Below are 15137 nucleotides of genomic sequence, written 5' to 3'. Positions count from 1 at the left end.
TTGCAAGTATACATCGACGATGTCGTCATAACGTCAAAAAAGGGGCAACGCTGATCGAGGATCTCAAGGAAACCTTTGACAACCTCGACAAATTCTGCCTCAAGCTGAACCCGACGAAGTGTTCTTTTGGCGTTCCAATGGAGAACTTACGGGGTTTCTAGTTTCAGCAAGAGAGGATTGAAGCAAATCCCGACAAAATACAGGCTATCGTAACAATGAGGAAGCCAACAAAGTTGAAAGAAATACAGAAATTAATCAAGCGAGTCGCAGCTTTGAGCAGATTCGTCGTCGCCGCCGGGAGAAAAAGCGTTACCATTTTACGCTCGATAAAGCAAGGAGAGAAATTCCGGTGGAACGAAGAGGCCGACGTAGCTTTCGAGGATTTGAAGCGCACAATCTCGACACCACCAATCTGGGTGGCGCCGAAGGAAAAGGAACCTCTCCTACCGTATATTGCAGCCACGCCCAAGTGGTTAGCACGGTGCTAGTCGTTGAAAGAGAAGAAGAAGGAAAACTCCATGGAGTGCAGAGGCGATATATTTCATCGGTGAAGTTTTATCGCCTTCCAAACAGCCGGTACCCGCATAGCATTCGTAAACTAGCATCTGGAGTTATTGCAACGGCAAGGACGTAGCGCCACTATTTTGCGGCACACCCGATCATAGTAGTCAACGAAGCACCTCTTTCAAATATACTGAACAATCCAGAGCTACGGGCGTGTCTCCCTTTGGGGAATAGAACTTTCCCCTCGGGATATCACGTATGAAAAAGAAAGGCAACCAAGTCGCAAGTTCCGCCAGATTTCATTGCGAGTGGATGGAGCTACAAAACACGGGACCCCAGATTTGTCGAGAACTTGGACCATGAACTTCGATGGGTCCAAGAGAGCGTAAGGAGCTGGCGCAGAGTAGTACTTATATCACCCGAAGGCGACAAATTAAAATACGTCCTTCGGATGACGTTCCCTAACGCATCCAACAATGAAGCAGAATATGAAGCCCTCATACACGGGATGAAGATGGCGAAAGCTTGCGGTGCAACTCGACTAAAAATCTTTGGCGACTCACAATTGGTGGCTCAGCAAGTTATGAACCAATGTGACGCAGTCAATGATAGCATGATGGCATACAAGGAGGTGTACAATGAGCTTGAGAAGCTGTTTGATGGGTGTGAGGTAAATCACATCAGTAGATTGAGCAATGATGAAGCCGACGTTCTCGCAAACATCGGATCGCAGTGCCTCCCAATCCCGCCAGGAGTATTTTGGGAAGAAATAGCGGAGAGATCCACGAAGCCGAAAAAGGTGCAGAAAAAAGCAAAGGAAGGAAAAACTTCGGCGCCCCTCAAAGAAACTACGGAGGATGAAGAGGACCAAGCACTTGTGATGATGGTAGAAGTTCCTTGGATGCAAGCGTATATATCATATATCCTCAGGAAAGAAATACCCGACGATCCAGTTGAGGCCAGGCGAATTATTCGACGATCCAAAGCTTTTACAGTGATCAAGGGGGAGTTATACAAGCGAAGTATTTCAGGCGTTATGCAAAGGTGTGTCACACCCGAGGAAGGAAGAATAATTCTGAAGGATGTACACGAAGGAATATGTGGCCACCACGCAAGTAGTCGAGCTATTGCAGCCAAAGTTTTCGGGCAGGATTCTATTGGTTGACAACAATCGAGGATGCCAAGGAAATAGTAAGAACTTGCGACGCGTGTCAAAGATTTGCCGCAAAACCTCACTCTCCGGCAAGCGGAATTAACACCAATACCATTGTCGTGGCCCTTTGCCCAATGGGGACTTGATATGGTGGGCAAGTTGCACAAAGCTTCGCCAGGAGGGTATGAGTACTTGCTGGTCGCTGTCGACAAATTCACCAAGTGGGTAGAAGCGAAGCCAATAAATTCACCAGATGCAGCATCGGCAATAAAGTTTGTGAAAGGCCTGGTTTTTCGGTTTGGAGTGCCTCATAGCATTGTCACAGATAATGGTTCAAACTTCACATCCAAGGAATTCAAGGAATACTGTGCAGAAGTAGGCATTAAATTGCAATTTGCGTCAGTTGGGCACCCGCAAACTAACGGACAAGTCGAGAAAGCCAATGGAATCATCTGCAACGGCCTCAAAAAGCGCCTGCTAGGACTGCTTGAAAAAGCTCGACATACTTGGCCAGAGGAATTGCCAAGTGTTTTGTGGAGCATCCGAACAACACCAAATACGGCGACACAAGAAACTCCGTTTTTTCTCGTCCACGGAGCCGAAGCAGTACTACCAATTGAAATAGAGCATGATTCTCCAAGAGTAACAGAGTATGACGAAGAAACATCACAAAAAGCTCGGGAGGATGATATGGACGCACTCGACGAAGCTCGAGATGAAGTACTTTCACGAGTCACCAAATACTAGCAAGACCTCAAAAACTACCACAGTCGACGGTTAAGGCCAAGATCTTTTCAAGTTCGGGATTTGGTCTTGCGGTTAAATCAAAAAAGTACTGAGAAACTCGAATCACCATGGTTGGGGCCTTACGTTATCACGGAAGTCATCGACGGAGGCGCATACAGGATCAAGGACAAGAAGACAGGGGCTCCCGAGAAAAACCCCTGGAACGTGGCGCAGCTCAGGCGGTTCTACGCCTAGAGCTGAAATATAGTCCTTCTCTGTAAAAATACAATGTACTGAAACGCCCGCGATTTTACAGACGCACTCTTTTCCTTTTCGGTGAACCGAGTGGGGCCGGAAAGGTTTTTAATGAGGCGGGCTCGCGGTGCTGCAATATAATAAAGATAGTGGAGATATACTTCTTATTCTTCGACACGCTCGGGGGCTCAACGCCTTCAAGTCTCAAAATACGTACAATATAGACAAACTAGACTTACCGAAATATTTCGCCTTGGTACACTAATACCTCGCCAAATATAAAAATCGGAAGCTAACAATTATAAATATAGTGTACACGTCAAAAATCTTATTGCTTTGGTCCAAGAACCTCGCAACAAAAATATAGAACTTCGACACTAAGATACTCGAGGGCTTGCAATCCATCAATGAAAAAACAAAGATGTCTTATTACAACAGAAGGAAAAATCTCCGAGATGGAAAAAACAGTACAAACTCTAGCCAGAAGGCTCGGGGGCTCCAACAATATAGAGCACTTTGCAATATACAACAAATTTCTTCGGAAATAAAAAAGAAATCAAAAAAGATAGAGACACAAGGTTTTGCAATATGGTACAAATCAGTCAAAGCCTAAAATACTTTCTATGGACAAGCCTCTGGTTGTTTTATGTTCAGCATAGGACCCCTTGACGAAGAATTCTGAGTCCATCCGAAGAAGCTCATCTATCATCGACTCGGCCACAGGAGTTACCATCTCATTGATTGTGTCAATATCATTTTTTCGCCGCGATTTCTTGGCCAGGCAATCAGCAACAATCTTCGTCAGGTCTAATTTTAGATGACAAATATTTATCATAATCATGACGAACCTTGCTCCAGCAGTCAATTGAGCTCGCACAAAATTATGAATGCGGGGAGCATCTCTGAATATCTCCAGCAATTCAGGAAGAGTTTTGGGAACCTCATTTCGAGGAAACAAAGTCTTGTAAACAAGGGTTAATGTTGTCGTGCAAAAATTGAGAAATTCGCGCACTTGGCAAGCACGATCTTGGAACCTGACAATTTGCTGGGTTCGTTCAGGGGTGGCCCAGAATAAACAACCATGGTTAAGGGAAACATTGACAAGAAGATTCGTTCTCTCGTTTACTCTTCGATCTTCGGCGGCAGCATCAAGAACCGAGCCTATTAAGCGACAAGGCAAGAAATTTGAAGGGGGGCACAGCAAAATAAAGAGGAGGCATTGTGAGGTTGGAAAAACATACCTAACATATCTGTGCTAGCTTCCAACATTAGCTCGAGCATGCTATTTTCTCGGGTAGTGGCTCCCTTTGCTTCCAATACAGCAGTATCCTTGGCAGCCATAGCCTCTTTGGCTTGTTGGAGAGCAAGTTTTTCTTGTTCGGACGCTTTCCGAGATTGTTCCATCATTGCCAGAGTTTGTTTCTTCATGGATTGAAGTTGTTGTCGAAGTTCTTGCAAATCTTCCGACAAATGTTTGCTTGAACAACCTTCGAGGGGATTATCATCGACTAGTATTTTCTTCGAGAAGGAAGACGCAGGTGAAGCATCGGCAGAGCAAGGGTTGGTCGAATAATTATCAAATATTAACTGGAAAAGAAAGTCCCAGGATCAATGATAGTACCAAGAGGAATTTCATTGATTTCTAGAAAGTTTACACGGACATTACAAAAGAAGTTCTCCAAAGGGACTAACAGGGTAATTGTTGCCAAGGCTAAAATGGCGACAACAAAGAAAAGAAATAGAGAAAGCAAAGGAAAGAAAAAGCAAAGGCATTCAACTAGACCTCCGGCCTTGATGAGCTAGGAGTTGAAGATGGCTTGATCCCGAGATAGGCCAGGATTTTCTTCGTGTTGGGCTTGGCTGCCTTGATCAACGACCTCCATTTTGATTGTTCTATCTGCTCGGTGTCGTCCACCTTCATCCAGTCAACAGTTTGTTGACTGTCAGCGACCAAGGCAATAGTGTTCTCAACAGCAAACTTCATGCTCTCCTGGCGCATCTTCAGTCCAAGATCCTCTGGTGGATTGAAGTCCTTGGCAAGAGCAAGGAAAGTCTTAGGCTCCTCTTTCTTCGGGAAGAAGTAGGGGAACAACTTCGACAATCCTGCGTCAGCATTCACCACGCCTTCGCGAATTTCTTGGCCATGAAACTCCAGATAAGACAGTGCGTCAAGCAGAGGATCATTGGTGGGATTCTCAAGGTCAAAATCTTGGCTTGTTTGACCTGCCATAGAAATTATATGTTAGTTGACAGCAAGTAAAAACAAAAGAAAGCAAGTCTTAAGAAAAATAGAAGGGTCAACAAAGTTACCGAGGAAGCGACGATTTTGTGTGTTCAAGCGCTTGAGGATTCCCTTTTCACGGGTGTCCTGTGCGGCTTTGTGCTCGTTTAAAGCAGCTTCAGCATCATCAAGTTTCTTCTGCAGTTCTTCGACACTAGCAGCTTTTGCTTTGGCCTCATCAGCCTCTACTTTTGCTTGGCTAGCATCAAGTTCGGCTTTCTTGCGAGCCGTTTCACTTTGCTCCAATTTCTGAGCAAGAGTGTCGGCAGGCCTGTTGGCCTCTGCAAGTTTCTCTGCCAAAATAGAAAAGAACAGTCAAAATTGCGACAAAAATAGGAGCAAGAAGATTAGAAACAATGACAAGAAAAAGTTGTTACCTTCAAATCCTGCTGGCATATTCACGGTACCCAATGAATTGGGATCCAATGCGAACAAGCTCTTTGATCATGGGCTGTCAAAGAAGAACAGAGAAAGAAAATATCGGTACGAGAAAAATATGAAGGCACAAAAAGAAGTAAACAGAGGAAATATAGATACTAGCAGGAAAGTCAAAAACTTACATCATCTAAGAGCGAATAAGAAGAGCTACCCAATTGAGGGGCAGGCTCGATGATCGTTTCAACCCTTGTCCTTTTTGGTGAAGGAGCAAGGGGGCTTGAAGGAGGAGTGGTGGTGACGACGTTTTGTTGAGGAGGCGAGGATTCTTCTCCTTCAATTGGCGTCTCCAAAACAAGTAAAGTATGTGATGCGCTCGTCCGAGGAGCCACGTCACGAGTTGGTACTTCTTCCTCATCATCACTGCGATTAAAGATCGACAGCATAAAAAGCAAGATGAGACAAAAAACTTCGACTACAGAAATAAGGGGAAATCAAGGTGACTTACGAGCTGACGAGGGATGCGAGATATGGATCATAAGTTGCCTTCTGACGTGAAGGATCAACTTCTTCGGCTTTGGAAGTGCCGGAATCTTCGACGTCATTCCTTTTCCTTTTGCCTTTTGGAGAAACAGCGGGAGGAGGAGATAGTGCCGACGCAGTGCCTTCGGAAGATCCCGCAGATTTTCGAGAATCCACGGGTTCATTCACAAAAGAAGGAGCTTCTTGATTGTCATCAGTGACAATGGCCCTTTCTTCGACTTCTCCACCTTCAGGAAGAGGAGGAAGCGAGACAAGGTCTGGATGATTCTGTGCAAAATAAAACAGGGAGAGATGTCAGAAAAGAAGTTACAAAAAAGATAGCAAAGCAACAACACGACAATAGACAAAGATTACCTTGGGAAGTGGATTGGCGGCGCTGAATGGTGTCACACGGCAAGAAGAAGGGACAACATCTTTTTTGCTGAGAGATGAAATTTTTCGGACAAGTCTTTCTAAATCCTTGACCTCCAAATTCACCGACAGCCGATCTACGTCCTTGTCGCCGGCATATTTCCAGAGAGGATATTTGCGAGCCTGAAGCGGCTGCACTCTAGCCTAAGAAAGTATGCAGTGATTTGGACACCCGATAACTCTTTGCCGTGAGTATTTTGCAACTCGTGGATACGAGCCATCAAGGTTTCTGTCGACGCCCTTTCTTCTTCGGTGGCTATATAAGTAGCTGGGACCCCTCCTTTACTCTTTAGACTTGTTTTGAACTCAAACCTACCTTTGAGCTTAGTCTCCCTTGGGTATCATCCCTCTGTAATCAAGGCACCTTGGTTGTTGACTTTGATCTTGTTGAGTGAGATTCTAGTACTAGTTACTCTCTCTCCCTCACCAAGCTCTTCCTCTCCAACCCCAATCTCTCTCCGGGAATTCTGCCACGTGCCTCTTCCTCGGAGATTCTATTGGCGTGGTCCATCGAGCCACGGAGGTAAGCATCGGGTGTATCGGGTTGGTGTGCGTGCGTGAGTCTCGGAGTTCCTCGTGTTCGTCGCGTTTTTCGTGTTCCTCACGTTCTCCCATCTCTCCCCTTGGTTTCGAAGTCAATCCGCGAGATCGGGCCACACACGGGGTCTTAGACCTCATCATATGGTATCAGCAGCTCTTGGTTACCGCGGATTTGACCCTCCACCCACCCGATTTTGTTTCTAGAAAATTTTCCAAAAAATCCCCAAAAATAGCCCCAAATTGCCTCTTGACCGATCTGTGATTTGGTTGCGTTTTGAGTGGTTTTGGTCCGTGGATCTGGTGTTGTTGTGCTTGATCTACTATTTCCCCAACTTTGAGCCTCCAATTCCATCGTTTCTCTTCGTTTTGGTCGATTTGGATTTGGTTTGGGGAAGAACAGGAGAGAGAAAACTCCAAATCGTGAAACCCGGTTTCAAACCCGGTCAACCGGGCCCCAGACCGGACGAGCCAGCCCAGATCCCGGTCGACCGGGCGGCAACCGGACAGGCCGGTCCAGGATCCGGTCCAACCGGGCCCCAGACCGGGCGCATCTTCGCGCCCCCTTCGACCTCGTTTTCCGGTGATCACCACCACCACCACCAGCATCATCGCAGGTATAACTTGCAACTTTCCCCTTGTAACCCCTCTTCCTTTTGCGATCTATCCCATCGAGCATTGCTTGTCTAGTGTTGCGAGACATTGCACGTGGCCCCGCATTGTGAGGTGTGTGTGTCGCGTTGAGTAAGGCATCCAAGCAAACACTCGTGTGGCAAGATAGCAAAAGCGAGGCTAACGCTAACATAGTGCGTGAAAAAGCCCCAAAAACACAAAAAGAGTGCGAGTAGCACCATACATCCATACGCCCATACATACAAAAGTGTCCACGTGCCACCAAAGATACAAACGAGTGCAAGTGCCACCATATACAAAAGAGAAAAAGCTTTTAAGCGAAGAGAGATAGGAGAAGAGAGGCCGCGTGTGAATCTTGTTGTCTCTTCCTTTGCAACCGAAGCTTTGGCTCTCCTTGTGTTAGTGTGACACCAAGCACTTATACATACACTTTTCCGCTCACTTTTGGTTGCACTAACCCCGCTTATCTCGTGTGTGTGTTCCACAACATTTTCCGTGTTTATAGTGATCTTCACATTGACATTTGGATTTTTCGACCTTACCCACTTTTAACAACATACTCGATCTTGGATTTGTCTTTTGGCTTTCCACAACACTCGCCTAACACCATATTTGCTAGCTTTTGCGTGTGGTTTTGCGTGTGTCCCCGATACACTTGATCTTACTTTCGGCTTGGTGGATTGCCTCAATACTATCTTACCTTGGTAAGAGTGCGAGGTAGTCTCCTTCCACTAACATACACAACATAGTTCTTGTCTTTCCATCATGGATAGGAACGGAGATACCACACGGGATGAAGAGATCCTCCACAACACCGAGAGGTTGGCTACTCAACACAACCTATGGACGCAACGACAAGAGTTCAAGGAGCAACTCGCCCTCTTCGAGACGCGCATCAATGAGCAATACGATGAGGTGGCTCACAACTTCTCCGCCGTGAACCAAGACTTGGCACTTCTTCGTGAAGCTACGGACAACTTGAATGGCCAAATGGCGGCTAATGATGCCAACATGGAGCGGCGCATGGATAGCCTCGAGCGCGCCATCACCAACTTGGGTCGCCATCGCCGACACCACTCTACTTCCTCTTCATCAAGCTCGCCACAAGATTACTATTCTCATGGTGGCCTTTCGTCCTCAAGCTCGTCCTTAAGGCATGAAGACCATCATCGACCTCATCGCCCACTAGCTCGTCATGAAGACTCTCGCTCCAACTCTAGGCGCGGAGAAATCCATCGCCATGCTCGCCCACATGAGCGTCCTCCACAAGACCAAGTCCTTCAGCAAGATCGTCACCAAGCGGATCGCCATGCCCACCATGGGCGTGACGGCCAACCCCAAGACCAAGGTCCTCAAGATCAACCTCGGCGAGATCTCCGCCGCCACCCTCGCCATGACCAACGTGGACGAGGAGAGCCGCACCATGATCAAGATGAGAGACCAACATTGAGCATCGTCCTCAACCGCGACAAGATCTTCAACCACATCCTCACCGTGAACCAAGTGAAGCAAGCATCATCGTCAACGCCAACCCAATGCTATGGTTGGCCGTAGAAGACCTCCTATTCCTCCTCTAGCCGCAAGAGATGAAGGCGCCCCTCCTCGTAGAAGAAACTTGGAGGATGAAGAAAACATGTTTGGAAGACTCAAGTTCACCATGCCAAAGTTCAAGGGAGAAGAAGATGCCGAGGCCTACCTCTCATGGGCACTCAAGGTTGACAAGATATTCCGCATCCACAACTACTCCGGTGCCAAGAAAGTGGCTATGGCATCACTTGAGTTTGAGGATTACGCCAACACTTGGTGGGAGCAAGTCCTCACTCTTCGAGAAGAGAAGGGTGAACCTCCTATTGACACTTGGGAAGAAATGAAGAAAGAGATGCATGCTCGCTTTGTCCCCACGCACTACATGACCGACCTCTTCAACAAGCTCCAAAAGTTGAAGCAAGGCACCAAGACCGTTGAGGAGTTCTACAAGGAGATGGAGCTCACTATGATGCGAGCCAACATCCAAGAGTCCGAGGAACAAACCATTGCTCTCTTCTTCAATGGCCTCACTTACCCCATCAAGAGGATCGTCGAGTTCCAACCCTACTCTAACATGGTTGAGTTGGTCCACCAAGCATCGAAGGCCGAGCGCCAAGTGATTGAGGACATCAAGTACTCCAAGGCCAAGACTTCTCCTCCAAGCTCGCTACATCAACTCCTCCTACTACATCAACTCCTCATGCTACAAGTGCCAAGGCCGACGTGTCATCTACAACATCCAAGAAACCGACTATCCAAAGTCGCATGAAGCAAACGGTCTCCTCCACCGCCTCCTCTAAGGCATCCACGGGACCCTCTAGTGTCACTTGCTTCAAGTGTGGCACCCAAGGTCACAAATCATTTGAGTGCAAGAACACCAAGGTTATGATCACTATGGAGAATGGTGACATCGAGACGCTTGATGAGGATGAATATGAAGCCCTTGTGCAAGCCGCCGTGGAAAGTGAAGAAGCTTATGAGCAAGAAAGTGGAGAAGATCCTCTCTTATGTGAGCATGACCCAAGTCCCTCACTTATGGTCACAAGGGTGCTAACAACGCAACCTCATGCTATGGAAGAACAACGGTGCAACATATTCCAAACCCGTGCCGGAATTGGTGGCAAGTCGATCAAGGTCATCATAGACGGTGGAAGTTGCCATAACCTTGCAAGCACCGAGTTGTGTGAGAAGCTCAACCTCACTCTCCGCAAGCATCCTCACCCTTACCATATCCAATGGTTGAGTGACAAGGGCAACATCAAGATACAACATACCGTCACCGTCACTTTCAAGATTGGACCTTATGAGGACACTATCGAGTGTGACGTGGTACCCATGACGGTGTGCCACATGTTGCTTGGCCGCCCTTGGCAATATGACAAGAAGGCTATACATGATGGACTCTCCAACACATACACCTTCAAGGTCAACGACAAGAAGTTCGAGTTGCGCCCGATGACTCCTAGCCAAATCATCGCGGATAATGCGAAGGCTTTAGCGAGGGCACAACTCCGCACCCACCATAGTGAGATGAGAGGAGAGGGAGCGACCCACCACAAAGAGAGTGAGCGCCACAAGCCATATATGAGTGAGTCCAAGAGTGTCCTTCTAGCCACCAAGAGTGAGTGGAGAGAGCTCCAAGAGAACCCATCCACCATATTGCACTATGTGCTCATATGCAAGGGACCCTCGTCGGTGACTAACGACTTAACCAACATTCCTTCGTCTTTGTTGTCTCTTTTGCAGGAATTTCAAGACGTCTTCCCCGACGAGCTCCCTCATGGACTACCACCACTCCGAGGCATTGAACACCGCATCGACCTCATACCCGGCGCTCCGCTTCCAAACCGTGCCGCCTACCGCACCAACCCCGAAGAAACAAAGGAGATACAACGCCAAATACAAGATCTCCTCGCCAAAGGGTACGTCCGCGAAAGCCTTAGCCCTTGTGCGGTTCCCGTGATTCTTGTGCCTAAACCGGATGAGACGCAACGGATGTGTATGGATTGTCGCCCCATCAATGCCATTACCGTCCGTTACCGCCATCCCATTCCGCGTTTAGATGACATGCTTGATGAACTTAGTGGTGCCACGATTTTCTCTAAAGTCGATTTGCGTAGTGGTTACCATCAAATCCGCATGGCCATTGGTGATGAATGGAAAACGGCATTCAAGACCAAACTCGGTCTCTATGAATGGCTCGTTATGCCTTTCGGTCTTTCCAATGCTCCATCTACTTTCATGCACCTCATGAATCACATCTTGCGTCCTCTCATTGGCAAGAGCGTGGTTGTCTACTTCGATGATATTGTCATTTATAGCAAAAACCTCGAGGACCATGTGCAACATGTGAGAGAGGTCTTGTGCATCTTGCGTCATGAAAAGCTTTATGCTAACCTCCCCAAGTGCACCTTTGCTCAAAACAAATTGGTTTTCCTTGGCTTTGTGGTTTCCGCTAATGGGATTGAAGTTGATTCTTCCAAGGTGGAGGCCATCCACAATTGGCCTACTCCTACAAATGTTGGTCAAGTCCGAAGCTTCCATGGACTTGCCGGGTTTTACCGCCGCTTTGTGAAAGATTTTAGCACCATTGCTTGCCCTTTGAATGAGCTTACCAAGAAGAATGTTCCGTTTGTTTGGGGCAACGCCCAACAAAATGCTTTTGATGAGTTGAAGAAACGCCTTACCGAAGCTCCCCTTCTTGTTCTTCCAAATTTTGCCAAAACTTTTGAGATTGAGTGTGATGCAAGTGGGCTTGGTATTGGTGGTGTTCTTATGCAAGAGGGCTAACCTGTGGCATACTATAGTGAGAAGTTAGATGGCGCACGCCTCAACTATCCTATATATGACAAGGAGCTCTACGCTTTGGTTCGTGTTCTTGAAGTTTGGCAACACTATCTTTGGCCAAAAGAGTTTATCATTCATTCCGACCATGAGTCCTTGAAATATTTGAAAAGCCAACACAACTTGAACAAACGACATGCAAAATGGGTCGAGTTCATTGAGTCCTTCCCATATGTGATCAAATACAAGAAGGGCAAGGACAATGTTGTGGCGGATGCTCTTTCCCGCAAAAACACCCTTTTGCTAACTCGTTTGGATTTTCATGTTTTGGGACTTGAAGAGATCAAAGAACTCTATCCTTCCGATTCTTTCTTTGCTCCCATATTTGAGAAGTGCTCCGTTGAACGAGGAGTGGATGATTTCTATTTGCATGATGGCTACTTGTTTAAGGCTAACAAGATTTGCATTCCCAAGTCTTCGCTTCGAAAATTGCTTTTGCAAGAGTCACATGGAGGTGGTCTTATGGGTCACTTTGGACGTGACAAGACATATGCCATGCTCTCAACCCACTACTATTGGCCAAAGATGAAGCAAGATGTGGAACGCCTTTGCCGTCGGTGCACAACATGCTTACAAGCTAAGTCCACTTCCAACCCTTATGGTCTTTACACTCCATTGCCTATTCCTTATGCACCATGGACCGATATTAGCATGGATTTCGTTCTAGGCTTGCCTCGCACTAAGCATGGTCATGATTCCATATTTGTCGTAGTGGATAGATTCTCTAAGATGGCTCATTTCATACCTTGCCATAAGAGCGACGATGCTTCACACATTGCTTCATTGTGATGTAGCCCCGGTCACCGACGTCGCTACACCAAGACCAACAAGTCCCCCAAGTGGACCGATGACGCGAGCCCGAGTCAAAGCGCTACATGATAAGGTGAACTCACTCCTCACTACCCTTGATCTTGATACCCCATTGGATGGACTGCTACCTCAGGCCGATATGCTTTGTGTTATCAGATATGAACCTCGAGAGAAGGACGTCGCAGCAGACCCGAAGATGGACAAGGAAGGAGGAGGAGAAGAGTGGCCGCCGAAGGACGCCCCTCAGGGCCGGCACTGCCGGCCTCCAAGCACCGGCACTGCCGGCCTGCTCACCCGATCGCTGCCGGCCTCAAGCCCGGCACTGCCGGCCTGCTCACCCCGGCACTGCCGGCCACCAGACCCCGGCACTGCCGGCCCTTCCAGCTGAAGACGCGACCGGCGGCACTGCCGGCATCGAACCAGCGGCACTGCCGGCCCCACCGGCACTGCCGGCCAATCATCACCGGCACTGCCGGCCAAGCCCCTGTTGACTTCATCTCAACCGTTGATTTCGCATCTATGGACCAGGATAATTTATGTAGTGCCGATTTTACCCCTGTACGAATCTGGACCTATAAGTACCTCACCCCTTCCCCCAGATTAGGGTTAGACTTGTTTTGAACTCAAACCTAATTTTGAGCTTAGTCCCCCTTGGGTAGCATCCCTCTGTAATCAAGGCCATCCTTGTTGTTGATTGAGATATTGTTGAGTGAGATTCTGGTACAAGCTACTCTCTCTCCCTCACCAATCTCTTCTTCTCCAACACCAATCTCTCACCGGGAATTCTGCCGCGTGCCTCTTCCGGGTGATTCTATTGGCGTGGTCCATCGAGCCACGGGGGTAAGTATCGGGTGTATCGGGTTGGTGTGCGTGCGTGAGTCTCGGAGTTCCTCGTGTTCGTCGTGTTCTTCGTGTTCTTCGCGCTCTCCCACCTCTTCCCTTGGATTTCGGGGTCAAGCTGCGAGATCGGGCCACACACGGGGTCTTAGACCTCATCATATGGTATCAGCAGCTCTTGGTTACCGCAGATCTGACCCTCCACCCACCCAATTTCGTTTCTAGAAAATTTCCCAAAAAAATAGCCCCAAATTGCCTTTTGACCGATCTGTGATTTGGTTGCGTTTTGAGTGGTTTTGATCCATGGATTTCGTGCCCCTCTGGTTGATCTACGTTTTCCCCACTTTCTAGACCTCAATTCCATCGATTTCTGACGTTTTGGTCGAATTTGGGCCGTTTTTCGCGAAGAACAGCTCGAGCCGTTCGTCAGGGACCGGCATCGCCGCCCCATCAGGCCGGCTGCCGTCCAGGCCGGCATGCCGCCGCATCCGAAGCCGGCACTGCCGCCTAGGCCGGCATCGCCGCTTCGATTCAAAGCCGGCACCGCCGCTGTGGACCAGCCAAGCTCACCAGCCACATTTCGACCACGTTTTCACCTTTGTGTTTGCTTGTTCTGGTTTGAGTGCCTTGTGTGTAAATCTAACTCCGCAGCTACGACGTTAGCGACGACACTCTCGGCACCCCGACTTGCAAACGTACTCTTGATCCTTCCACCATATTGCAAGTCGCGTGATCATCACCGCCTACGACACATCTAGGTATAACTTGCAACTCCTCGTTCCTTTTGCGATCCAACCTTCCCGAGCATTGCTTGTTTAGTGTTGCGAGACATCGCACGTGGCCCCGCATTGTGAGGTGTGTGTGTCGTGTTGAGTAAAGCATCCAAGCAAACACTCGTGTGGCAAGATAGCAAAAGCGAGGCTAACGCTAACATAGTGTGTGAAAAAGCCCCAAAAACACAAAAAGAGTGCGAGTAGCACCATACATCCATACATCCATACGCCCATACATACAAAGTGTCCACGTGCCACCAAAGATACAAACGAGTGCAAGTGCCAACATATACAAGAGAGAACAAGCTTTTAAGCAAAGAGAGATACGAGAAGAGAGGCCGCGTGTGAATCTTGTTGTCTCTTCCTTTGCAACCAAAGCTTTGACTCTCCTTGTGTTAGTGTGACACCGAGCACTATACATACACTTTTCCGCTCACTTTTGGTTGCACTAACCCCGCTTATCTCGTGTGTGTGTTCCACAACTTTTCCGTGTTTTCGTGATCACCATTTGGACACTTACTTTTTGGAACTCACCCACTTTTAACAACATACTCGATCTTGGATTTGTCTTTTGGCTTTCCACAACACTCGCCTAACACCATATTTGCTAGCTTTTGCGTGTGGTTTTGCGTGTGTTCCCGATACACTTGATCTTGCTTTCGGTTTGGTGGATTGCCTCAATACTATCTTACCTTGGTAAGGGTACGAGGTAGTCTCCTTCCACTAACATACACGACATAGTTCTTGTCTTTGCATCATGGATAGGAACGGAGATACCAATAGGGATGAAGAGATCCTTCACAACACCGAGAGGTTGGCTACTCAACACAACCTATGGACACAACGACAAGAGTTCAAGGAGCAACTCTCCCTCTTCGAGACGCGCATCGATGAGCAATACGATGAAGTGGCTCACAACTTCTCCACC

This window comes from Lolium perenne, chromosome 3 (assembly GCF_019359855.2).
Source record: "Lolium perenne isolate Kyuss_39 chromosome 3, Kyuss_2.0, whole genome shotgun sequence".
NCBI lineage: Eukaryota > Viridiplantae > Streptophyta > Magnoliopsida > Poales > Poaceae > Lolium > Lolium perenne.
The sequence above is the reverse complement of the archived record's forward strand: the minus strand, read 5'-3'. Positions refer to the sequence as shown.